Source organism: Balaenoptera ricei, chromosome 12 (genome assembly GCF_028023285.1).
Source record: "Balaenoptera ricei isolate mBalRic1 chromosome 12, mBalRic1.hap2, whole genome shotgun sequence".
Lineage (NCBI taxonomy): Eukaryota > Metazoa > Chordata > Mammalia > Artiodactyla > Balaenopteridae > Balaenoptera > Balaenoptera ricei.
The window spans coordinates 57001807-57029769 of NC_082650.1; the positions used below are offsets into that span (position 1 = coordinate 57001807).

A 27963-nucleotide genomic window follows, 5' to 3' on the forward strand; every position below is an offset into this window, starting at 1 on the left:
TCAAGAATGCAGAATACAGTGTTGTGAAAAGCAACATACAAGTCTGATTTTCTTGCAATTTCTAATTTTTATATCATGGAATACCAAAATGAAAGTAAAATATATGGGATGTATGCAAATTTAGATAAAAACATATGAGTGAAATGTTTTTTACATGGACACATTTATCATTGTAAACGTCCTTAAACAAATACAATTCATTTGATAATAATTCATTAGTTTTTGTTTTACAACATCTATAATGTCAATTTGATGGATGTGGTAAATTTTTCTTCAAGTTGAATAATATTCCTATGTATGTGTAGCAAATGCTTTTCTGTAGCAAATGATTTTTAGTCTTTCCACATCAAACACATAGTCATTTTGGAACTGCATGCATGCAAATGAGAATTACATACATGTAAATTTGCACTTGAAATGACTAAATTTTCTTTCCATTTCCGTTCTTTATTCTCAACAACAAACTGTTTTGCTTATCTTAAAAGAATATATTGATTCTAAGCTCAGGATTTTATGACATTAAAGCCAAAGCAGATGTTTACATCCAAGTAGTAGAACCAGAACATGTTTTTGTTATAATGGCCTACTTGGCATTTAAACTTAAAATCATTTAGAATAAAGGGCTTAGATTTCCATAGGCCAAAATTTTATTTGCAGTTTTTTTTCTAGAGCAAAATGATGACAACTATCATATCTAAACCACAGGTATTTTATAAATTCAATGTATTTCTAACAAAAAGATGTTTCCTTACAATATCATGAAAGGCAGAAGGCTCAAGAACTCATGAAAATTGCCAAGAGGTATATACCTAATGTTAGAAATTAATTAAAATTATGTTCTTATTTTCAGTTATAGAAATTCCCAATTAAATGCTTAATCTAGATTAAAGAGTAGCTCACATGAAATTATTTAGTGCCCTATTATGTCCTAAGAGTTTTATTTTTTGTGATTTTTAAAACTAATGAGCATTATCACAAGGAGATGATCTGAAGTTACAGAATTCTTCAATTTTTTGTCACTATTTATGCTATAAATATGTTGAAATTCAATGTGACAAAACAAATATATAGCTATGGATACAGATTCAGTTATAAAGTATTAATATAGTGATTGCTAGAGTTAGACTTTCAGAAAGAGTAAAAAGACCTCTGAGGCAAAAGTAGAATAGGAACACTGAGGGCATAAGAATTAGAATCGATCAAAACCAGAACATGAACCCCAAAGACGGAACTGTTAATTTAATACAAGGGTCAAACTAAAGAGGGTTCATAAGAGTAAAGCATGAAAGAGTTTGCAAATACCTTCCTCAGGTCCCTAGCATGATCCCTGAATCTAACTTAATGATTCATATTTTTTGAATATGGTTTTCCAATTGTTCCAATATTATTTGTTGAAAAGATTATTTTTCCACTAAATTATGTTTGCACTGTTCTCAAAAATGAGCTGTCCATATAAGTGTGGGTTTACCTCTGGACTCTATATTCTGTTCCACTGATGTATGTATTAATCTTAATTTCAATACCACACTTCTTTTATTGTTATACCTTTATAAAAAGTTTTGAAATCAGGTAGTGTTAACCCAACTTGCCTTTCCTAGTTTGTTCCATCTGTTCTACATATTTTTTCATTTCTATGTGAATTTTCAATACCACAAGAACTTAAAATCTTACTAACAACCTCATGAGGGAACTTGGAAGTAAAACCTTCCACAATCTAGTCTTGTAATGACTACAGTCGTAGCTGACATCTTGATTGCAGTCTGTGAGAGACCCTAAAAATGCTACCTACAAAAACTGTGAGATAGGAATTTCTAGTATCTGGTCTGGCATGTAAGAAGCTTGAATCACCACTACTTTCTAATAATAAGTAAAAAGCTAAACAGATTGAAAAATTAACAATTCTTCTTGGATCCCTTAAATGGGGAAAGACACAGGACAAACGCTTGCCCTGAAGACTGGAGAGTCAAGCAAGGGAATACAGGGAGTCACAGCTTAACAGAGCAGAGGCCCTTGAAGAGAAACCACCACAGGAGCCTCAATAGTAATTGATGAGTTGCAGAGGTTCAGTGTGGACAAAACTAAGAGTTAAAATCTCCAGGTGGACTCAGTCTTAGGGAGACCTCCACAATACAGTGAGGTTTGCCTTCAGGAGTTTGACCAGGTTCTCACAGTAAATATCAAAGAAAAATCTCCTGTGGCTTCTGATTGGGGGAAGGAAAAAGGGACCATTTTGAAATACACCAGAGAACTCTGTTCTTAACAAGGCATTCTCTTAGAGGAATCTAGTTAACCAAGAGCCTAACTTGCTGGAGTATTATCAGAGGCTAACTGACCTGGAAAAAGGGAAATACCAAACTCCAGGCCACTCTAGATATTTTGTTCCATCAAAGGGAGGAGAAAAACCTGAGACACTCTTGTGAAGTGCACAGTCTAGAAGCATAGACTCATCAAAAGACTGAGACCTAATCATAGGACTATAGAATGCTTCCTTTCCCCACATTCCTCACCACCACATGGCTAAAAGCTGATTTACAGCAGTTGCTTTTACCTAGTACATCACCTAGGTACTATCAAGAAAAAATTCACAAGACACACCAATGGCATAAACTATCTATCAAGAAACTATCTACCTATCAAAAAAAAAAAAAAAATCACAAGGCACACTAGTGGCATAAAACACAACTTGAAGAGACAGAGCCAGTATCAGAACCAGACACAGGAGGAATGTTGGAATTATCAGACTGGGAATTTAAAACAACTATGATTAACATGCTAAGAGCTCTAATGGATAAAGTAGACAGCATGTAAAAATGGATGGGTAATGTAAGCAAAGAGTTGGAAATTTTAAGAAAGAAGCAAAAAGAAATGTTACTGATCGAGAAGGTGGAAGCTTTCGGAGAAGCTGTGGTCCCCGGCTGCCCAGTCGCACCCTGCTTCCTCCCTCCCACTCCGCCCCTCTCTCCAGCACCCCCACCTCTCTCCCCGAGTGACTGAGAGCCTAGCAGCCCCACCCCCGCCACATGGCATGGAGCCCAGGTCCCAGCACAGCCCTAACTCCCCATTTGGCATCTCTTCCCTCAACAGTCATTGAGCTGCCCCAGAGCCCGAGCAGAGTGCAGCATGACCCCCTAGGCTTGCCGCGGCTGTGCCCATAGCCACACCTTCACTGCACTCTGGTTGGATCCTGCCGGCCAAGCCCAGTCTGCCCTTGGGTCACCATGCCATCTGTGTGGCTGACAGGGTCTTGGTGCTATGGCCATGTGTCAGGCCTGTGCCTCTGAGGTGGGAGAGCCGAGTTCAGGACATTTGTCCAACAGAGACCCCCTGGCTCCACATAATATCAAATGGTGAAAGCACTCCCAGAGATCTCCATCTCGATTCTAAGACCCAGCTCCACTCAACGACCAGCAAACTACAGTGCTGGGCACCCCCTGCCAAACAACTAGCAAGACAGGAACACAACCCCACCCATTAGCAGAGAGACTGCCTAAAATCATAATAAGTTCACAGAAACCCCAAAACACACCATGGGATGTGGTCCTGCCCACCAGAAAGACAAGATCTAGCCTCATCCACCAGAACACAGGCACTAGTCCCCTCCACCAGAAAGCCTACACAACCCACTGAACCAACCTTAGCCATTGGGGGCACACACCAAAAACACCGGGAACTACAAACCTGCAGCCTGCGAAAAGGAGACCACAAACACAGTAAGTTAATAAAATGAGAAGACAGAGAAACATACAGCAGATGAAGGAGCCAAGTAAAAACCCACCAGACCAAACAAATGAAGAGGAAATAGGCAGTTTACCTGAAAAAGAAATCAGAGTAATGATAGTAAAGATATCCAAAATCTTGGAAATAGAATGGAGAAAATACAAGAAACATTTAACAGGGATAAGAAGAACTACAGAGCAAACAAACAATGATGAACAACACAATAAATGAAATTAAATATTCTCTAGAGGGAATCAATAGTAGAATAACTGAGGTAGAAGAATGGATAAGTGACCTGGAAGGTAAAACAGTGGAAACAATTACTGCAGAGCAGAATAAAGAAAAAAGAATGAAAAAAATTGAGGACAGTCTCAGAGACCATTGGGACAACATTAAATGCAACAACATTCAAATTATAGGGGCCCCAAAAGAAGAAGAGAAAAAGAAAGGGACTGAGAAAATATTTGAAGAGATTATAGTTGAAAACTTCCCTAATATGGGAAAGGAAATAGTCAATCAAGTCCAGGAAGCACAGAGAGTCCCATACAGGATAAATCCAAGGAGAAACATGTTAAGACGCATATTAATCAAACTATCAGAAATTAAATACAAAGAAAAAATATTAAAAGCAGCAAGGGAAAAACAACAAATAACATACAATGGAATCCCCATAAGGTTAACAACTGATCTTTCAGCAGAAACTCTGCAAGCCAGAAGGGAGTGGCAGGACATATTTAAAGTGATGAAAGGAAAAAACCTACAACCAAGATTACTCTAACCAGCAAGGATTTCATTCAGATTCAATGGAGAAATTAAAACCTTTACAGACAAGCAAAAGCTAAGAGAATTCAGCACCACCAAACCAGCTTTACAACAAATGCTAAAGGAACTTCTCTAGGCAGGAAACACAAGAGAAGGAAAAGACCTACAATAACAAACCCAAGCAAATAAGAAAACAGTAATAAGAACATACATATCAATAACTACTTTACATGTAAATGGATTAATTACTCCAACCAAAAGACATAGACTGGCTGAATGGATACAAAAACAAGACCTGTATATATGCTGTCTACAAGAGACCCACTTCAGACCTAGGGACACTTACAGACTGAAAGTGAGGGCATGGAAAAAGATATTCCATGCAAATGCAAATCAAAAGGAAGCTGGAGTAGCAATTCTCCTATCAGACAAAATAGACTTTAAAACAAAGACTATTACAAGAGACAAAGAAGGACACTACATAATGATCAAGGGATCAATCCAAGAAGAAGATACGACAATTGTAAATATTTATGCACCCGACATAGGAGCACCTCAATACATAAGGCAAATGCTAACAGCCATAAAAGGGGAAATTGACAGTAACACAATCATAGTAGGGGACTTTAGCACCCCACTTTCACCAGTGGACAGATCATCCAAAATGAAGATAAATAAGGAAACACAAGCTTTAAATGATACATTAAACAAGATGGACTTCATTGATATTTATAGGACATTCCATCCAAAAACAGAATACACTTTCTTGTCAAGTGTCCAAGGAACATTCTACAGGATAGATCATATCTTGGGTCACAAATCAAGCCTTGGTAAATTTAAGAAAATTGAAATCGTATCAAGTATCTTTTCCGAACACAGCACTATGAGACTAGATATCAATTACAGGGAAAAATCTGTAAAAAATACAAATACACGGAGGCTAAACAATACACTACTAAATAACCAAGAGATTACTGAAGAAATCAAAGAGGAAGTCAAAAAATACCTAGAAACAAATGAATGAAAACACGATGACCCAACACCTGTGGGATGCAGCAAAAGCAGTTCTAAGGGGAAAGTTTATAGCATTACAATCCTTCTTCAAGAAACAAGAAACATCTCAAATAAACAACGTAAACTTACACCTAAAGCAATTAGAGAAAGAAGAACAAAAAAACCCCAAAGTTAGCAGAAGGAAAGAAATCATAAAGATCATATCAGTTATAAATGAAAAAGAAAAGAAGGAAACAATATGAAAGATCAATAAAACTAAAAGCTGGTTCTTTGAGAAGATAAACAAAATTGATAAACCATTAGCCAGACTCATCAAGAAAGAAAGGGAGAAAACTCAGATCAATAGAATTAGAAATGAAAAAAGAGAAGTAACAACTGACACTGCAGAAATACAAAGGATCATGAGAGATTACTACAAGCAATTATATGCCAATAAAATGGACAACCTGGAAGAAATGGACAAATTCTTAGAAATGCACAACCTTCCGAGACTGAACCAGGAAGAAATAGAAAATATGAACAGACCAATCACAAGCACTGAAATTGAAACTGTGATTAAAAATCTTCCAACAAACCAAAGCCCAGGACCAGATGGCTTCACAGACGAATTCTACCAAACATTTAGAGAAGAGCTAACACCTATCCTTCTCAAACGCTTCTAAAATATAGCAGAGGGAGGAACACTCCCAAACTCATTCTACGAGGCCACCATCACCATGCTACCAAAACCAGACAAATATGTCACAAAGAATAAAAACTACAGGCGAATATCACTGATGAACATAGATGCAAAAATCCTCAACAAAACATTAGCTAACAGAATCCAACGGCACATTAAAAGGATCATACACCATGAACAAGTGGGTTTTATCCCAGGAATGCAAGGATTCTTCAATATACACAAATCAATCAACGTGATACACCATATTAACAAATGGAAGGAGGAAAATCATATGATCATCTCAATAGGTGCAGAAAAAGCTTTTGACAAAATTCAACACCAATTTATGATAGAAACCCTCCAGAAAGTAGGCATAGAGGGAACTTACCTCAACATAATGAAGGCCATATATGACAAACCCACAGCCAACATCATTCTCAATGGTGAAAACTGAAAACATTTCCTCTAAGATCAGGAACAAGACAAGGTTGTCCACTCTCACCACTATTATTCAACATAGTTTTGGAAGTTTTAGCAACAGCAATCAAAGAAGAAAAAGAAATAAAAGCAATCCAAATCGGAAAAGAAGAAGTAAAGCTGTCGCTGTTTGCAGATGACATATTACTCTACATAGAGAATCCTAAAGATGCTATCAGAAAACTACCAAAGCTAATTAATTAATTTGGTAAACTAGCAGGATACAAAATTAATGCACAGAAATCCCTTGCATTCCTATACACTAATGATGAAAAATCTGAAAGAGAAATTATGGAAACACTCCCATTTACCATTGCAACAAAAAGAATAAAATACCTAGGAATAAACCTACCTAAGGAGACAAAAGACCTGTATGCAGAAAATTATGACACTGATGAAAGAAATTAAAGATGATACAAACAGATGGAGATGTATACCATGTTCTTGGATTGGAAGAATCAACATTGTGAGAATGATTATATTACCCAAAGCAATCTACAGATTCAATGCAATCCCTATCAAACTACCAATGGCATTTTTCACAGAACTAGAGCAAAAAATTTCACAACTTGTATGGAAACACAAAAGAACCTGAAGAGCCAGAGCAATCTTGTGAAAGGAAAACGGAGCTGAAGGAATCAGGCTTCCTGACCTCAGGCTATACTACAAAGCTACGATAATCAAGACAGTATGGTACTGGTACAAAAACAGAAATATAGATCAATGGAACAGGATAGAAAGCCCAGAGATAAACCCATGCACCTATGGTCACCTTATTTTTGATAAAGGAGGCAAGAATATACAATGGAGAAAAGACAGCCTCTTCAATAAGTGGTGCTGGGAAAGGACAGCCACATGTAAAAGAATGAAATTAGAACACTGCCTAACTCCATACACAAAAATAAACTCCAAATGGATTAAAGACCTAAATGTAAGGCCAGACACTATAAAACTCTTAGAGGAAAACATAGGCAGAACACTCTGTGACATAAATCACAGCAAGATCCTTTTGACAAACCTCCTAGAGAAATGGAAATAAAAATAAACAAATGGGACCTATGAAACTTAAAAGCTTTTGCACAGCAAAGGAAACCATAAACCAGACGAAAAGACAACCCTCAGAATGGGAGAAAATATTTGCAAATGAAGCAACTGACAAAGGATTAATCTCCTAAATTTACAAGCAACTCATGCAGGTCAATATCAAAAAAAAAAAAAACAAACAACCCAATCCAAAAAGGGGTGGAAGACCTAAATAGACATTTCTCCAAGGAAGATATACAGATTGCCAACAAACATATGAAAGGATGCTCAACATCACTGATCATTAGTGAAACGCAAATCAAAACTACAATGAGGTATCACCTCACACCAGTCAGAATGGCCATCATCAAAAATTCTACAAATAGTAAATGCTGGAGAGGGTGTGGAGAAAAGGGAACCCTCTTGCAGTGTTGGTTGGAATGTAAATTGATACAGCCACTATGGAGAACAGTATGCAGCTTCCTTAAAAAACTAAAAATAGAACTACCATACTACCCAGCAATCCCATTACTGGGCATACACCCTGAGAAAACCATAATTCAAAAAGAGTCATGTACCACAGTGTTCATTGCAGCTCTATTTACAATAGTCAGGACATGGAAGCAACCTAAGTGTCCATCAACAGATGAATGGATAAAGAAGATGTGGCACATATATACAATGGAATATTACTCAGCCATAAAAAGAAAAGAAACTGCGTTATTTGTATTGAGGTGAATGGACCTAGTGGCTGTCATACAGAGTGAAGTACGTCAGAAAGAGAAAAATAAATACTGTATGCTAACACATATATATGGAATCTAAAAAAAAAAAAAAAGTGTTTCTGAGGAACCTAGGAGCAGGGCAGGAATAAAGACGCAGATGTAGAGAATGGACTTGAGGACACGGGGAGGGGGAAGTGTAAGCTGGGACAAAGTGAGAGAGTGGCATGGACATATATACACTACCAAATGTAAAATAAAGAGCTAGTGGGAAGCAGTCACATAGCACAGGGACATCAGCTCGGTGCTTTGTGACCACCTAGAGTGGTGGGATATGGAGATTGGGAGGGAGAAGCAAGAGGGAGGAGATATGGGAATATATGTATATGTATAGCTAATTCACTGTTATAAAGCAGAAACTACACACCATTGTAAAGCAATTATACTCCAATAAAGATGTTAAAAAAAAAAAAAGAAATGTTATCCAACAAAAACAGTGCAAAGGAATGAAGAATGCCTTTGATTAGCTTATGAATAGACTGGACAAAGTTGACAAAAGAATCTCTGAGGTAGAGTGTATATAAATAGAATCCTCAAAAACTAAAAGGCGAAGAAATCAAAGACATTAAAAAACAGAACAGAATATCCAAGGACTATGGGACATCTACCAAATGTGTAACTTATGCATAGTGGAGATACTAGAAGAAGGAGAGAAAAAATCAGAAGAAATATTTGAAACAATAATGACTGAATATTTCTCCAAATTAATATCAGACACTAAAGCACAGATTCAGGAAGCTCAGAGAACACCAAGCAGAATAAATGCCAAAAACATGTCATTTTGATATTACTTAAGATCCATAATAAACTCCTGGAAGAAGCCTGGAAACTGTCTCAAGGACATTAACGGGGTTATTAAAGGGCCCACATTGGATATTTCTTCTCTCTCAGGCATCATTCATTGTCTTCCATCACCTGATGGCTACTATCTTGAAAACAATTGTTTCATATATGTTATCTTTTATTGTGTGAAGTTATATTTTTAAATAGAAATACCTGCATATATAATAGTCAGCAATATTATCTCTTGGAGTTCATTGGTAAATGTGAACAAACTTTCGAACAGAATTTTTTTTTCTTTTTAACTCAGAAGGTATTCTATTACCTAATTTAGTTAAAAATGGTCTTGCAAACTTAAGTTCTTCTCAGAATAGTACAGACTTTTCTTTGTATTTACAATTACCCCAAGATCTCTAAAACTTATTTCTACCAGTTAACTTTGTTTTAAATAAATTTAAAATACTTATATGTACTTCCTATTTTCAAAGAAGTGAAATCCCATTTTAATTACAAAGAAATAGAAAAAAGTACAATTTTCTTTAATAAGCATACTAAATGACTTAGGTGGTTACAGTAATAAATACTAAAAGTTCATGATGAGAAGCTCCACCCTCCCCATCCTGACCTTACCTTAAGGAGAGAGTAAGTTTCAGTATGACAAAGAGAAAGATTCAGTTTTGTTTTCCTCCTGAGATCATGAGAGAAAGAGAGAGAGAGAAACACTAGATAATGGAGAAGAAATGGGAAAAAAGGGGAACTGATTAACTGACGAGATGCACAGATTACATTCAAGGACAGTAAAATTGCTTTAAGTTTGCAAAAATGAAAGAAATATGGTCCTTGCAGTGCCCATTACTGTTGGTTTTATTACTGTGATATAAACCCCTTTTCTATCTGCCTTCAGATTTTCCAGAATTTGAAGATACAAATGCTTGCTGAGAAGAATTGTTGTTATAGAAGCTAAATTGACCTTGATCATCACACTGATAATGACATGAAGAAGTGTAGCAGCCACAAAGCCTAGAGTAGAGATAACCAGAAAGCATAAGAAATTTTAATAAAATGTTATGAGACATTGAAATGCCTTGGTATATGAAATTCAAGTCATAAAGCAATGTTAACTGGATCTCCATAGATGGAGAAACCGTAAGTAATTTATTTATACAGGTGAAACTCCAATAGTTACAGCACCCAAATGGAATTTGTACAGTTTGCATCTTTTGTAATGAAGAGATTCCACTTATTTACTAAACAAAAGCACTGAACCAGAGGAGTAGCAACAAGATAATAATCTATTGACTATACTAGAAGAAAATAAACAGAGATTTTGTTAAAATTATAGGTTAACTTATTCTATAAGTTTTCTTCCATTTTTATAATTTTAAATGTATCCACAGTCACCAATAGTGACTTACTTGAAAAATCACGTATAACCAATGACCATATGGCAAAGAATGGGTTTTTCCAGATATATTAATATGTCATTTTGAGGATATACATATAAATAAACTGTAAAGGTAGTGCTGCCTTAGACATAATATTCTATTGCATCTTCTTACTTGCATGACTTATATAGCACTTTCAAAATTGACAAGTATGTCATGCAGAGTCTAAATCCCCATGTTTTCATCCATTTCTAGTAAAATTGTTAAATTGACATTGCATTTTCAGTTCTAAAAAGCCTTTATGTTTTGAAATGTATAATACTAACTCAAAGAAATAGGAAAATTGAAAGCTGCTGAGAAGATGCATGCAGAGATAAAAAGACATTTAAAATTTTGAGTAGAAAATGAGCAATAGAAATATTCTTTAAATATTTAATACTGAACATATCCTTAGAATTAGTGGAACCTTACCATTGAAGCCAGTAGTTTACATTTCTTTTGCATTTAATCCTCTATTTCATAATTGTTCTTTGCTCACTTCAGGAACGTTTCAGAATTCTGATGGCCTTTGACCAGCAAGATAAAAAAAATTGCAGAAAACCTACACCAGTCATACAGTTGTGACATGCACACCTGAGACAAAAACCCAATCAGACAAAAACAAATGCTCCTGGTAGTTGGCATATGATTATTGAAAACTTTTGGTTAAAAGCATAGTGTATCACTTGTGTAGATGAAAATATGCATCTGAATGAATATTAATCCTCAAGTTAGAAATGTTAGGAACATAGTTGAGCATTTTGACAGTCATATTCTAAGCAGAATTTTCTAATGCAGAGTTTGAAGAACAGAATCTTTCACAAAAATTTATAAGGTTCTAAGGCTAATAATCCAGCAAATGAAGCAGTGTAAGTTTCAAAAACTTCAGGATTTTCTTTGATTAACTGCCAAAGTTTACAAGAAGCTCTTTATATATATATAATATAAAAACTTACTGTACTTTAGTAATCTTACAGAGTTCAATGACTTTCAAGCTTAATGAATTTAAAATGTTATTTGTTACTTCTCTAAAAATCCTACCTTATCCATGGTGTAACTCCAAAAGTATATGGGATTTTAAAGATTTCTGACACAGGGAGAGATTTCCTAAGCTTTTCTGAAACAACCAAACAAACACTGAAATTCTGAAATAAACCCAGGGCATCATATGGCTCATTTATAATTCTCTTCTTGTAACAAGCAGGACAAAAATCTTCCTTCAAGTATTTGATTTTATTCAGTACTTGTACCTCATAGAATTTCTTAGTTATATAGGATCATCTCTGTCGGTTGAGGGGGATGGTGCAGAAAACAGATGATCATGATCATCATTTTAAAAACAAACAGGTTTATTTTACTTACTTTACCATACAATTGGAGTGTACTTTGTTCCTTTTTTAATGCACTCAATTCAACAAATATTTTATACTAATGTCCTACTTTGGATGTTGTGGTACACAAAAATAAAATCTGTTCTCAAACAACTGATAATATACTTAGGAGTATATAATGATCTTTTCAAATAAATACACTGCAAATTAAAATATGGTCCTTTAATACAGAGGAGTAAAATTGTTTTGGGCTTCTGTGATAACAGTGAATGTTTCCAGTTCAGAAAAACAGGAAAGACCTTAAACAACTATCATTTAGGTTGGTTCTTGAAAGATATGTAGCATTTCACCTTATATCATAAATGATCTGTTCTTACTTTAGGCAGATTTTGCTAAAGTCTCATGAAAATTCAAGGACTCAGGAGCACATATAATTCTTAATTCCCAAAGCTAACCTTGCTTCCAGACACAAGCTGCCTGGTTGACATGTGTACAAACAGTGTTACTAATATTTGTTTGAAGAATATATCACTAACTTATATACAATCTCCAAATATATACTTACTATTATTTTAAGCAGATGAAGAAATTAAACTAATCAATGCAACAGTATGAGATGACAATGCAGCAGAGCAGAAACACACATGATGGAAATTATAATTTATCATATGGTTTTAACTGTAGTGAAGTAGTTAAAGACATGATATCTAGTAACATAATTGTCTGCAATCATGGTTCCATATTTGTTACATATTCTTGGTTTTATCATTGGCAAATTACTTCCTCTCTCTGTCTTTTTTGTTCCCTCGGCTATAATAGCAGCCATATTGGTGATCTATCCATTAAGTAAATATTTGTTAAGCACTTAGTAGACACTATTCAAGGCATCAGTGGACAAAATAGGCAAAAAATTTGCATATGTGGAACTTACATTCTAGTGTAAAGGAAACAATAAATAATAAATAAATAATATAGTACACATAAAACAATCTAAAAGGGTTTGGAAATACTCAAGGGAGGTTTTTTTTTTTTTTTTTTTTTTTTGCTAGTATAATCCAAGTAGGCTTTATTGAGAAGTTGAAATTTCATCTAAGCCTCAAAAGATATGATAGACTGAGCACTGCTATATCAGGGAAAACAAAATTCCAGGCAGAGGAAGAATGTCTGACATGCCTGGAGAAGAGCAAGGAGGGAAAGATAGAAGGAGGGGGTACAAAAAGAAAAGGAAGTCGGTTGGGGTATCAGACTCTTTGGGGCCGGGGTATCAGACTCTTTGGGGCCTTGTTGGCCATTTTTAATATTTGACTTCTATTATAAGATAAGTAGAGAGTTACTGAAGGGTTTTGAACAAAGAGTGACACAGTTTGACTTATATTTAATAGTATAACCCAGAATCTAGAGTAGGAAGTAACTAGGTAGAAGGTAGGTATGATAGTGGTTTAGACTGGTGTGGAAGCAACAATACTGCTAAATGGTGATCAGATTCTTGAGTTAGAAGTGATAGGATTTCTGATGGATTGACTATAGAATATTAGGGAGTAAGAGGAGAAGCATGAATTCAAAAATTGGGGCCGGAGGAAATGGAAGGATGGATTTGTCATTGAGATATAGAACACCATTGGTGGAGAAGGTTTGGAAAAGAATTTCAGAATTTTTCTTGTCAGTTTGAATGTCATGTGGCAATATTAATCAAGAAATGTGAAATTGGATGTATATGTCTGGAATTCAGGGGAGAAGTTGTAATTTAGGAGGGAGATATACATTTGGAAGTTGTCAGTAAAGAGCTATTATTTAAAGCTATGAGATTGGGTGAGCTCATTAAATTAATAGGTAGAAGATAAAAGTTCTAGGATTGAGTCTGGAGGCACTCCAATGATTGGAGAGTTTGGAATATAGAAGAAAAAGAACCAAAGGGGTCTTTAAAAAGCAGTCAATTCAGCAAAAGAAAAAAACAAAAGAGCATGGAACCTTAGAAGCCAAGTGATGAAACTATAGCCAACCAAAGAATTTATATCCAAGTGGGAGTGATAAACTACGGCAAATGCTGCTGATAATCTAAATAAGATGAGGGCTAAGACGTGATCTTTGGGTTTAGCAATGCATAGGTAATTGGTGACTTTGACTGGAGTGGTTTCAGTGGAGTGATGGTAGCAAAATAATGACTAGAGTCAGTTTAAAAGAAAAAGGGAAGAGAAGACTTGAAGACATTAAATATGGAAAATTATTTTCAGGAAATTTGCCGTGAACTGCAATAAAGAAATGAGGCAATAGCTAAAGAGTAAATGGGTCAAGGAAGGATTTTTTAAATGGGATTGTTAACATAATATCTATACATTGATGGAAATACTTGAACAGAGAGGTGTTGAGGATCTGGGAGAAAAGGGGGAATGTTCTAGCCAGGTTCTTGAGCTAGAGAGGGTGGGATATAATGCACAATAGGAGGAACTATTATATATAGGTGCAAAATAGTTCATCCTTGATGACTGCACATGTGGCAGTGAAATAAGAAGCAGGTATTTTACGGGAGATTTTTTAAATAAGATCTCTCATTATTTCAGTTTTCTCATAGTAGCACAAAGCAATATCATCTGCTGAGAGTGAGGATAGAAAATGAGGTGTCAGGGATTTAAAGAAAAAGATTATATAAAATACCCGTGTAGAGAAATGAAAAAGTGGATTAAGTGACTTCATGAATTTAAAATGAGAACAACCTCCATGGTACATTCATTTTTCTAGTCTTAATCAGCTGCATAGATACAGAATACAAAGAAAGTGTATTTTAAGTAGAAGTGTCATTTTGACAAGCTAGTTTGTGGAAGTAAAAGGGGACCAGAAGAGGGAAAGATGTACACAAATGTTTGATGATACAGTACGATTTTAGTAGGGCAAAATAGGAAGAAACGCTATTAAAGGTATGTGAGAAAGTAGAAACATAGTAGAATAAGTCAACTTTGTTATACATGAAGAGCATTATGTCTATTGTATAAATCAACCTTATTCCTTACACATACACACACATTTATAAACTAATCAGTTTTGATCGTCATTTATGTTATCACTAGTATGTTCTGCAACTTTTACACAGGTTATTTGAGTTTTAACCATTTCTAAGAAAGGTTTTTTCAATAACTTTCTCAAATAAACATCACTTTCTTCATTTTAAAAATGAGAATAAAAAAGATTAAGAAATATGTCAAAGCCCATACTTGTATCTATCTAGTAGAGTAAGGAGTAAAATGCAGATTGCTTTTACTCAGTGCCTATGTTATTTCTATTTTACCAAATTGCCTGTCCATTGTGACTCAAGATTTTCAAGATATAGTATGTTGAAAAGAAAAAACAAAATACACTAAACTACTATGTGGAATAACGATTCAAAACTATTTTTCTTATGTGAAAGCATAGAATAATTTTAACCTATAGATAATAATAATGTCTAACATTTGAATATTATTTACTAGCTAAAGAAATAGTTTAAAAAGTGTCCGTTCCTATTCTAACAATTCAGTTAGATGAGTTATATTATCTCTATTGTAAAGATCCTAAAACTGTTAAGTGTAAAAACTTTTACAAATGCGCATAGCAGAAAGAAACAGTCTTTGTGGCTTTAAATCTCTAGGTTGTTCCAGTATACCAAAATGCCTTTCAAGTAAATTGGCACATGCAAAAAATGCCATCAGATACATTTAATACCATAAAGATAATAAGCTAAAAGAAAGTTTGAGTTTAATATCTTAGAAATGTGTGATTACACACCCATTAAAAGAAGGTTTGTGTGGTTTTAAGGAAAATAAATAAATGATATTAACCGTTTAGAATACTTCAAGTTAATTATTCTTGCCTCTTTCATAGAACAGTTCTGTAGGTCCACAAATTTATTTGCAATTCATCAAAATTACAAATAGTGTTAGAAAGTGACATATGCATACGTTTTGCATATGCTATGCAAAAAAGTCCAATTATATTAATTTACAAAATATATAAGAAAAATGTGTGTAAATTCTGGAAGCATTTAAGCAAAAACTTGTACTAACATTAAAAATTGAACTGTATGTTTATGTGTGCAGGGGTTATTTCTTATCTTTTATTACTTTAAGTTAATTTCTTCACAAATCAGAAATCAAAGTTAAACCCTAGTTTGTTGCTTCTTTTATTTTATTTCAAATAGCACATGTCAAATTCATACTATATAAGAAAGTGCCCTATAATATGCTACACAGATGGTAATTATTTTTTATATGCCATATACCATTATAACAAAGCAGCATCCATTTTGTTGAGGAAAACATTGAGATCTAATATTTAATTGGAAAAAATCTTTATTGCAGACCTATTTTTTTTAATTAAAACAAGATTCTAGGGTTTTTTCACATTCATATTACTTCTAAGAATTTTATGAATCTTCTAACAATTTTTGCTTTTACTTAATATGTTTTACCTAAGAATCCCTGAAGTTGATTTAACTGTGTCATAAAGACAAAAAATACCCATTTATAGATAAGTTTTATATGAAGCCAGACTTTACAAAAAAAATGCTTAGATCATTAAACATTTTAAGTTTACTTTTTGTGATTTCATCTCCAGTTTTAACTACAAGTGTAAATTGTTACTTCTAAAATAGCTGTTCCTTAAGAAAAGAAAACTAATTGCCTTGTAACTAGTTGCCAATGTGCCTTTAACATGAGTTAGAAATTCACCCAACTCAAATTGTTTTAGGAAGAGAAAATGGAATTTATTGTTCCACATAGTCTGAATCAAAACCGAGAATTGGCATGATAACTTTGCTTCTCTCATTACACAAATTTAGGATATGTTTCCTGATTTTCACTCTATCTATAACAACCACAGAATAAACGTAACAATCATAAATACTTCTGTTACTTCCGCCAGTACTGCATCAATAATAACCATCCACATCTGTTAGTGCTACAGGAACTTCTTAAGCGGAGACCATTGTCCCACAGGACCATATTTTCTCTCATGATAAGGGCAACAACTGAAAAGATTTCTTCTTGAAGATATTTTTGACAGTAAACAGAGAATAGGGGATTCTCAAGACATTTTTTTTTTCAGTTCCTAAAATAAGATTCTTGAGAACACTGTTAGATCACTCAGAAAATATCTATAATGTTGGTAAAGACAATGTCAAAAATGACTGTGAAAAGTCATAAAAAATGCTTTATGGAAAGAGAAAAGTAACACTCTAAGTGAATGTATTTCATATAATATATGATTTTAAATATTACATGTAAAATATTAATATAATATTGTAAATACATATTAAATACTATTTATATCCCTAAAATTATGCATTCAGTTTGTCTATTTTAAAACAATTCCTAATTTTAAAAATGAAGCATTTTCTTATATTGTGGCATACATAGTAATCCCAATATAAATACAGAAATGATGGAAAACATGTATGAATGATGAAAATTATTATTATGGCCCCTTCCCAATAATGTACATATGGTATATGCTGTATGTTTTTTTGGAGTGTGTGCTCATTATTATAGGTTTAAACCTTGGTTCTTTTATTTATTTATTTTCTATCTACACTCACATGGTGAACTTATCCAGTCTTATGATTCTAGATATCATTCATATGCTGGTAACCCTCAAGGTTAGATCTCCAAATATTTCTCTCCACATTCCAGCCTCATATATCCTATTGCTTACAGTATATCTCCACTTGTATGCATAATATCTATGCCAAATTTAATGTACCTAAAACTGAAATCCTGTTGATTCTCCAAAACCATCTCCATTTGCAAACATTTCCATCCTAGTTGATGTAAGTACCATCATCCCAGGTATTTTGTTCAAAAATCTTGGACTCAGCTTGAGTCATATTCTTTCTCTTGCTCTCTCCTTGAAATCAACTAAGCAGAAAAGCTTGTATCTACTACATGCAAAATATTTTCTAAATCTGACTACTTCTCACCCTTTTTAACCCTTTGTTTCCCATAGCATGCATTACCTGCCAATATCATGTATTACACCTATTTATTGATGGCTTTTAATATTAAATCTCCATGCTAAACTATAACCAGTGAGAGGGCAAGGATCTTTGTTAGATTTATTTAGTGATATATACAAAATGCCTAAAACCTAAGTCAATGAATATCATCTCTTGAATGAATAGAGTTGTTATTTGTATTATGCTGTCACTCCTTAGCCAGTGTTGAACACAGGATTTGAAATATAGCAGTGAAGTATTTATGAAAAAATGAATGAATGAACACAACGAATTGTGTGAGCATTCTAAACTGCACTCAACTTGAGTAAAATACACTTAGCTACACAGACCACTTATGAAATATGTTTTCTGGCATCATAAAACAGTATCTTTTTTTCCTGACTCTATTAAAACTATCTATATTCATATTCTAAATCATATGACCTTTTTCTCCTCTGTCTTCTTTCTATTAGTGTTTAGCTTCTCTTCCACTCCATTTGTTTAAGCAAGTATTATCAATTACGCAATGATACAGACACTCAGACAGACATTATCTTGACAAGCCTCACATTCCCAAGCATAGTAACAGTCAGCTGCTTGTTCAGATTCCATTCTCTTACAGAACCACTTATGCTTATCTGCTGATTCTGAAACAATAGAAAGAAAAATTTAATTAATATTGCTATGTCGATCAAACTGAGGTTCCCTTGCCCTGAGAAGAACTAAACAGTTATATATTACTCTTTCACTTATATACACAGTTGTGAGCTAAGAAAACAGTCCACACTGAATCCTACTGCCATTTCAATATAGTTTACAAGAGAAATAATTCTTTTTCACATCAATATAAAGTATGCCATTTTTACTTAACTTTTCTGAAACATTTATTTTGATTATAAAGAGCTTAATTGATATTTTCTTAATTGGGAATGAGTAGCATAGACCACCAGTCAAAATGATTTAAGAGTTTTAATTTTAAAAAATCTGTTCATTAAAAAATATCCAATATCAATCTATCTATCTATCTATCTATCTATCTATCTATCTATCTATCATCTATCTACTTACCTACCTACATATTAATCTATATTATCTTTCCAGAAATAGTACTTTGAAACTTCCTGAGAAAGCAATAAAATATTCTTCTTTTGGCTATTTTTTCTAATAATTTTTCAGTCAGAATTTAATACATGCTGGTGACAAAGTCCAATAACTTTAGCACTTTAATGTTCTTAAAATAGTGATGAAGTAGCATAACATTTGGAATTTATGAAAGCCTGAATGATATTCTTGAAGACCAAATTTTCAGATTGAAGAAGGAATCACACACCAAAAAAATAGACTTAAATTTGTATCAGTCAACATAGAGGCATATGAAGTATTTACTGATTTTTTTCCTGTATTTTACAAAGTTACATGGAAAGTCAAATTTCTATTATTACACTGATGGCTTTTGTCTCTGAGTAAAATATGGAGGTCCAATGACTGACAATATACTTGTTAGAAACAAGCCACATCACTTTGCCTGCTAGACCAGGTACCATTGCAACACCTGGTTAGTGAAAGTTGAAGGAATATTTTGTACTTTTGCATCTGTTAGAGCTGCTGGACTATAACAGATATGTATTAATTGGAAGTAGATGTGAAGCTTGCAGCAGCTAAGATAGGAAGCAAACCATCAGCACCTGTCAAGACTAAGGACTGAGAAAAGATGAATCAAATGCTGTGATGTGTGACTTCAAACACAGTGTCACTTTTGTGTACTCATCATTTGTAAAAAGTGTGGGGAGGTGTGGGATTTTGTTAATATGTAAATATTTTCATCAGTGTCTTAAAGATATGAAAAAGAATCATCGCCTGTCAAGTTAAAAAGGAGTAAATTAGAAATTCAAAAGAACACATAAAACTTTGACAGTTCTAATCAAATACCATCATCATGATTTCACAGTGCAAGATGCACGGATGCATGAAAGATATAGGGATTGGCAGTTTTAGTATGAAACAACATTGCCCTTTTTTTCTGACGGATTAAATGTGATCAGACAATTTTAAATAGCAAAGCCCTCCAAACCTAAAATCATATTTTCATGCCCCTCAATGATAGAAAACAAATTTTATCAATAGAGTCACTTTTCAATATGCTGAAGAACATAAGATATTGTTTCTGTTCTTTTGCCAGTGCATGTTCTACAAATGTATCTAACAATTTACTAATAAGTAGGTAGAGGAGACTCCTATTTTCATAATTCATTTCATTGTTAAACAACATGTTTACACTATTATGCTTTTTACAGGCAGGTTTTTTTTCTTATTAGTCATCCATTTTATACACATCAGTGTATACATGTCAATCCCAATCTCCCAATTCATCACACCCCCACCCACACTCCCCGCCACTTCCCCCCCTTGGTGTCCATACGTTTGTTCTCTATGTCTGTGTCTCAATTTCTGCTCAGCAAACTGGTTCATCTGAACCATTTTCTAGGTTCCACATATATGTGTTAATATACGATATTTGTTCTCCTCTTTCTGACTTCACTCTGTATGACAGTCTCTAGATCCATCCACGTCTCTACAAATGACCCAATTTCATTCCTTTTTATGGCTGAGTAATATTCCATTGTATATATGTACCACATCTTCTTTATCCATTCATCTGTCGATGGGCATTTAGATTGCTTCCATGTCCTGGCTATTGTAAATAGTGCTGCAATGAACATTGGGGTGCATGTGTCTTTTTGAATTATGGTTTTCTCTGGGTATATGCCCAGTAGTGGGATTGCTGGGTCATATGGTAATTCTATTTTTAGTTCTTTAAGGGATCTCCATACTGTTCTCCATAGTGGCTGTATCAATTTACATTCCCACCAACAGTGCAAGAGGGTTCCCTTTTCTCCACACCCTCTCCAGCATTTGTTGTTTGTAGATTTTCTGATGATGCCCATTCTAACTGGTGTGAGGTGATACCTCATTGTAGTTTTGATTTTTATTTCTCTAATAATTAGTGATGTTGAGCATCTTTTCATGTGCTTCTTGGCCATCAGTATGTCTTCTCTGAAGAAATGTCTATTTAGGTCTTCTGCCCAGTTTAGGATTGGGTTTTTTGTTTTTTTAATATTGAGCTGCATGAGCTGTTTATATATTTTGTAGATTAATCCTTTGTCTGATGATTCATTTGCAAATATTTTCTCCCATTCTGAGGGCTGTCTTTTCGTCTTCATTACGATTTCCTTTGCTGTGCAAAAGCTTTTAAGTTTCATTAGGTCCCATTTGTTTATTTCTGTTTTTATTTCCATTATTCTAGGAGGTAGATCAAAAAATATTTTGCTGTGATTTATGTCAAAGAGTGTTCTTGCTATGTTTTCCTCTAAGAGTTTTATAGTGTCCAGTCTTACATTTAGGTCTCTAATCAATTTTGAGTTTATTTTTGTGTATGGTGTTAGGGAGTGATCTAATTTCATTCTTTTACATGTAGCTGTCCAGTTTTCCCAGCATCACTTATTGAAGAGACTGTCTTTTCTTCATTGTATATCCTTGCTTCCTTTGTTATAGATTAGTTGACCATAGGTGCATGAGTTTATCTCTGGGCTTTCTATCCTGTTCCATTGATCTATATTTCTGTTTTTGTGCCAGTACCACGTTGTCTTGATTACTGTAGCTTTGTAGTATACTCTGAAGTCAGGGAGTCTGAATCCTCCAGCTCTGTTTTTTTCCCTCAAGACTGCTTTGGCTATTCGGGGTCTTTAGTGTCTCCATACAAATTTTAAGACATTTTGTTCTCGTTCTGTAAAAAATGCCATTTGTAATTTGATAGGGATTGCATTGAATCTGTAGATTGCTTTGGGTAGTATAGTCATTTTCACAATATTGTTTCTTCCAATCCAAGAACATTGTATATCTCTTCATCTGTTGGTATCATCTTTAATTTCTCTCATCAGTGTCTTATAGTTTTCTGCATACAGGTCTTTTGTCTCCCTAAGTAGGTTTATTCCTAGGTATTTTATTCTTTTTGTTGCAATGGTAAATGGGAGTGTTTCCATAATTTCTCTTTCAGATTTTTCATCATTAGTGTATAGGAATGCAAGAGATTTCTGGGCATTAATTTTGTATCCTGCAACATTACCAAATTCATTGATTAGCTATAGTAGTTTTCTCGTGGCATCTTTAGGATTCTCTATGTATAGTATCATGTCATCTGTAAACAGTGACAGTTTTACTTCTTTTCCAATCTGTATTCCTTTTATTCCTTTTTCTTCTCTGATTGCTGTGGCTAGGACTTCCAAAACTGTTGAATAATAGTGGTGAGAGTGGACATCCTTGTCTTGTTCCTGATCTTAGAGGAAATGCTTTCAGTTTTTCACCATTGAGAATGATGTTTGCTGTGAGTTTGTCGCATCTGGCCTTTATTATGTTGAAGTAGGTTCCCTCTATGCCCACTTTCTGGAGAGTTTTTATCATAAATGGGTGTTGAATTTTGTCAAAAGCTTTTTCTGCATCTATTGAGATGATCATATGGTTTTTATCCTTCAATTTGTTAATATGGTGTATCCCATTGATTGATTTGCATATATTGAAGAACCCTTGCATCTCTGGGATAAATCCCACTTGATCATAGTGTATGATCCTTTTAATGTGTTGTTGGATTCTGTTTGCTAGTATTTTGTTGAGGATTTTTGCATCTATATTCATCAGTGATATTGGTCTGTAATTTTCTTTGTTTGTAGTAGCTTGGTCTGGTTTTGGTATCAGGGTGATGGTGTTCTCGTAGAATGAGTTTGGGAGTGTTCCCCCCTCTGCAATTTTTTGGAAGAATTTGAGAAGGATGGGTGTTAGCTCTTCTCTAAGTGTTTGATGAAATTCACCTGTGAAGCCATCTGGTTCTGGACTTTCGTTTGTTGGAAGATTTTTAATCATAGTTTCAATTTCATTACTTGTGATTGGTGTGTTCATATTTTCTGTTTCTTCCTGGTTCAGTCTTGGAAGTTTATAGCTTTCTAAGAATTTGTCCGTTTCTTCCTGGTTGTCCATTTTATTGGCATAGAGTTGCTTGTAGTAGTCTCTTAGGATGCTTTGTATTTCTGTGGTGTCTGTTGTAACTTCTCCTTTTTCATTTCTAATTTTATTGATGTGAGTCCTCTCCCTCTTTTTCTTGATGAGTCTGGCTAATGGTTTATCAACTTTGTTTATGTTCTCAAAGAACCAGCTTTTAGTTTTATTGAGCTTTGTTATTGTTTTCTTTGTTTCTATTTCATTTATTTCTGCTCTGATCTTTATGATTTCTTTCCTTCTGCTAACTTTGGGTTTTGTTTGTTCTTCTTTCTCTAGTTCTTTTAGGTGTAAGGTTAGATTGTTTATTTGAGATTTTTCTTGTTTCTTGAGGTAGGCTTGTTCATCAAAAGAGCGAATAAGAAACAGGAATATGAGGTGGGGAATGGGAAGGCAAGTCAATAGATGGTATTCTAAGACTGATTAATGAATTAATAATTATCAGAATTGGGTAGACTAAGGGTGAATATATCTGAGAATGTAAATTCTGCGGTTTTGAATTTAGCAAGAAAAATGGTTACTTTTTGTTTGAAAATTGCATCTTTTTGTCTCACATGGATTGAAGAAACATTCATACCCTTTTTCATTCCTTCACTTGTTCAAAACTAAGTCCTTCCCTTATTGACCACAGTCAGATTTACACAGCTCAGAATCCTTGTCAAGGCATGACATTTTCAGTTTTCCATCACGATCCTGAGGTGTACTTCAGATTATTTATGTTGTAGTGTCACTTGATGAATAATCTGCTAGGAGAGATATTGAAAAAAAGTCTTTAAGACATTGGAGAGGATATAAAAATTAAGGCATATGATAAAGAAAAAAAAGAGAAGAATTATTAGCCATATTTGTGCAATTCCTGTTAACAATCATCTGAGATTTCCAAAGATAAACAGGGGAAAAAATGCTACAAGTTACACGTTTGACAATTTTCAAAGTTATGTCTAGTGAAAGGAAATGATTTGTGAGTTATGTGAGCTACTTAGTAATATACTCATTAGTAAACAGCAGGTAAGATTTAGTGATATCTCTCAATGGACCAAATATGTCTCTTGGCATCAAAGAAAATTATGGTTTTAGCTTTACTCAATGTGTTGTTACAAATGTTGTATCCTTCAAAGGGACTGTACAGGTGGTTAGAAAGACATAGTATGCCTCACAGCTGGGGAAGCGATGCTCTATAGAGTAAATACTTTAGGATTCTATATTTTCTTAATTTGATTCCTGTTGTGACAACCAAAATGTTCATGGATGGATGAATGGATAACAAATTATGCAATACTCATACAATGAAATTTATTTTTATTTCCTTCCTCTCTCCCTCCCTCCCTTCTTCCTTCCTTCTTTCCTACCTTCCTTCCTTCCTTTCCTTCTTTTCTTTCCCCTCCTCCCTCTCTCCCTTCTTCCATTTTTCCTTCCTGTCTCTTTTTTTTAAAAAAAATTAGCTTCATGTGAAAGAAACACTGGGAGAAGTGCTTGTTCCTCTTGACCCGAATTCTGATGAACAAGAAAACAATATTGATCAAACTATCAAAAGTATATGAAATCATTTATTAAGTTGTAAAATATAAGTTAAGGCTTTTTTGTTGTATAACAGTATTCAAATTACAATAATACAGCCATTTTTAATTTATAAGGAACAACAAAACTAAAGTAAATTATTTGTAACCATGTATACCTTAGTGACTGTTACAACTAATTGCTAACAACATGCCTCTCAAGTGATAAATGGGACCATATGACTAAGGGACAAAACCAAATTTTTGCTGAAATCTCTTTTGAGTTTGGCTGCATCACTGATTTTAATTTCAACAGAACACTCCTGCTCCATAACACACCTTATTATTAGAAATACTGTACATTCATTATCTTGGTGTTGCCCATCCCTGTGTACATACAGTTTCTATGAGTATCTAAGAATAGCTGTTGTCTGGATGACTTTCTTAAAAAAGTCTATCTACCCTTCAAAATAGAACTAAATTTTAACTGTTACACAGAATCAGATGTTCCCTTTTCAGGGATGTTACCCATTTTATTTTATTGTGCAACCTATATCATCTCCATCCCTGGCAAACTTGTGAGCTACTTGAGACAAAAAAATATATAATTATCATCTTTAAATCTTGTTGTTCAACCCTAGGCCTTACTATACTTTACAGGCACTCAATAAAATTTTGTTGAAAGTAAATGAATGTGAGACTAGTAAATCTATATTTTAAATTTGAAGAAGAATAATTTAAACAAAAGTAATTTTAAAAAGCAGAATGGATGAATGAAACAAAAGTATAGAATTATGCTTCACACATTAAATTATATACCCAATAGATATATAAAATATGATGCCATTAACATCTGCATTTAAAGGCAATGCAGTTGTTTTTAATTCTACTTTATTTTTTTAAAATTCTACATTCAGTGCCCATAAATAAAGTTCTATTGGAACACAGCCACATTCGATCATTTACAAATTGTCTAGAATTCCTTTTTTTTCTGACTTTATTGAGGGATGGCTGAAAATAAAAATTGTGTATATTTAAGATGTACAACGTGATGATTTGATATGCATACACATTGTGAAATGATTACCACAGTCAAGTTAATTACCACATATAGTTAACCTTTTGTGTGTGTGTGTGTGATGAGAACACATAAGATCTACTCTCTCAGCAAACTTCAAGTATACAGTACAGTGTTATTTACTATAATCACCATGTTGTACATTAGATCCTCAGACCTTATTCACCTTATAAATGAAATCTGTATCTTTGACTAATGTGTCCCCATTTCCTCCACTCCCACAGTCTCTGGCAACCTCCATGCTACTCTTTGTTTCTTTGAGTTTCACCTTTTTTTTTTTTTTTTTAAACATTCTGCATGTAAGTGATATTATACAGTATTTGCCTTTCTCTGACTTATTTCATTTTAGCATAATGTCTTCCAGGTTCATCCATATTGTCATAAATGTCAGAATTTCCTTTTTTATTGGTGAATAATGATGGAATATTATTTATATTTATATATTTATGTAATATATATATCTATCACATTTGGTTTATCCATTCATCTGTAGATGAACACTTAGGTTGTTTCCATGTCTTGGCTACTGTGAGGCAAGAACAATGCAATGAACATGAGGGTGCAGATGTGTCTTTGAGAGGACTCTAGTTATTTCTACTATCCTGATAACATACCTGCCACTATTTATCAGTGTCATTTGAGTAATATTTCTATAAGACCTCTAATTTCTGGAGTACCTTAGATATCTTCTCCATCATATCCCACCTCTATGTAATCTCTTGTCAATCTTCATAACTTGAAGTATAATCTATATGCTCATTTTATGTTCCTCCTAGAATTTTCCATTTAGCATAAACCTCATATATCCAAGTGCCTACTGGACACTTCCATTTGGACATTTGAAAAACGTGTCAGAGCTACTTTGCGCAAAAAACTTAATTATTAACATTCTCCTACCAAAACTTCCACCCCCAATTCTGCTGCTTCTTAAGATATTTCCATTTCAGTAAATAATGCCACAACATTCCTTGTTTCTCAGACCACAATAGAAATGAGGCATCATACTAAACTCATATCTTTTTAGTCTCAAATACAGGCCAAATCTCTTGTCTTATTGGCTGTAATTTTAAAGTATGTCTAAATCTGGCAATATATCTATCTCCACTGAGAGCCTAAATACCACCATCAATCACTGTATTAAACTTTCCCTGATGTTCCTCCCTGTCTTTATTGCTATCTTCCCCTCCTTCACAGTCCATGATCCATATAGCAACCACAGTGGTATTTCTCAAGCATGAACCAGAAAAAAATTTTCTTTAAAATTCTTCAAAGAATCCATATTATATACAGAAGAAAACCTAAATATTTTGTCCTTGCATGCAAAGTTTACATGATCAAATTCTTGCTTGATCCGAACATTATCTCAACTCATCCTATCAATCCTGGAGAATTTTTATGTACAATTTCCAGAACAAGATATTGGTGAACTAGATTAGGATACTTGGCTGCATTTCTGTTTTTATTTCTTTGTGTTTATTTTTTAAATTTTTATTGAAATATAGTTGATTTACAGTGTTGTGTTAGTTTCAGGTATACAGCAAAGTGATTCAGTTATATATATATATATATATATATATATATTCTATCTTTATATTCTTTTTCATGGTAGGTTATTACAAGATATTAGGTATAGTTGCCTGTGCTATACAGTAGGTCTTTTTGGTTATCTATTTTATATACAGTAGTCTGTATATTTTAATCCCAAACTCCTAATTTATCCCTCCTCCTCTTCCCCTTTCGTAACCATAAGTTTGTTTTCTATGTCTGTGAGTCTATTTCTGTTGTGTAAATCAGTTCATTGTAATTTTTTTAGATTCCACATATAAGTGATATCATGTGATATTTGTCTTTGTCCCTCTGGCTTATTTCACTTAGTATGATCATCTCTAGGTCCATCCATGTTGCTGCAAATGACATTATTTCATTCTTTTTCTATGGCTGAGTAATATTCCATTGTATATCTTCTTTATCCATTCATCGTAGATGGACACTTAGGTGGCTTCCATATCTTGGCTATTGTAAATTTTGCTGCTGTGAACATTGGAGTGCATGTGTCTTTTCAAATTATGTATTTTTCCAGGTATATGCCCAGGAGTGGGGTTGCAGGATCATGTAGTAGCTCTATTTTTAGTTTTTTAAGGAACCCCCATACTGTTTTCCATAGTGGCTGTACCAATTTACATTCCCATCAACAGTGTAAGAGGGTTTCTTTTTCTCCACACCCTCTACAGCATTTATTGTTTGTAGAGTTTTTGATGTTGGCCATTCTGACTGGTGTGAAGTGATACCCCAATGTAGTTTTGATTTGCATTTCTCTAATAATTAACAATGTTGAACACCTTTTCATGTGCCTTTTGGCCATCTATATGTCTTCTTTGGAAAAATGTCTTTTTAGATCTTTTGCCCATTTTTG

The 27963-nt window shown here is 34.0% G+C and overlaps 1 pseudogene; it reads right to left on the reverse strand.

Annotated features, from left to right (window-relative positions):
- LOC132376095 (cerebral cavernous malformations 2 protein-like) overlaps positions 1 to 26749 on the reverse strand; it is a 68018-nt pseudogene extending 41269 nt beyond the window's left edge.
- Positions 26750 to 27963: the final 1214 nt, after the last annotated feature.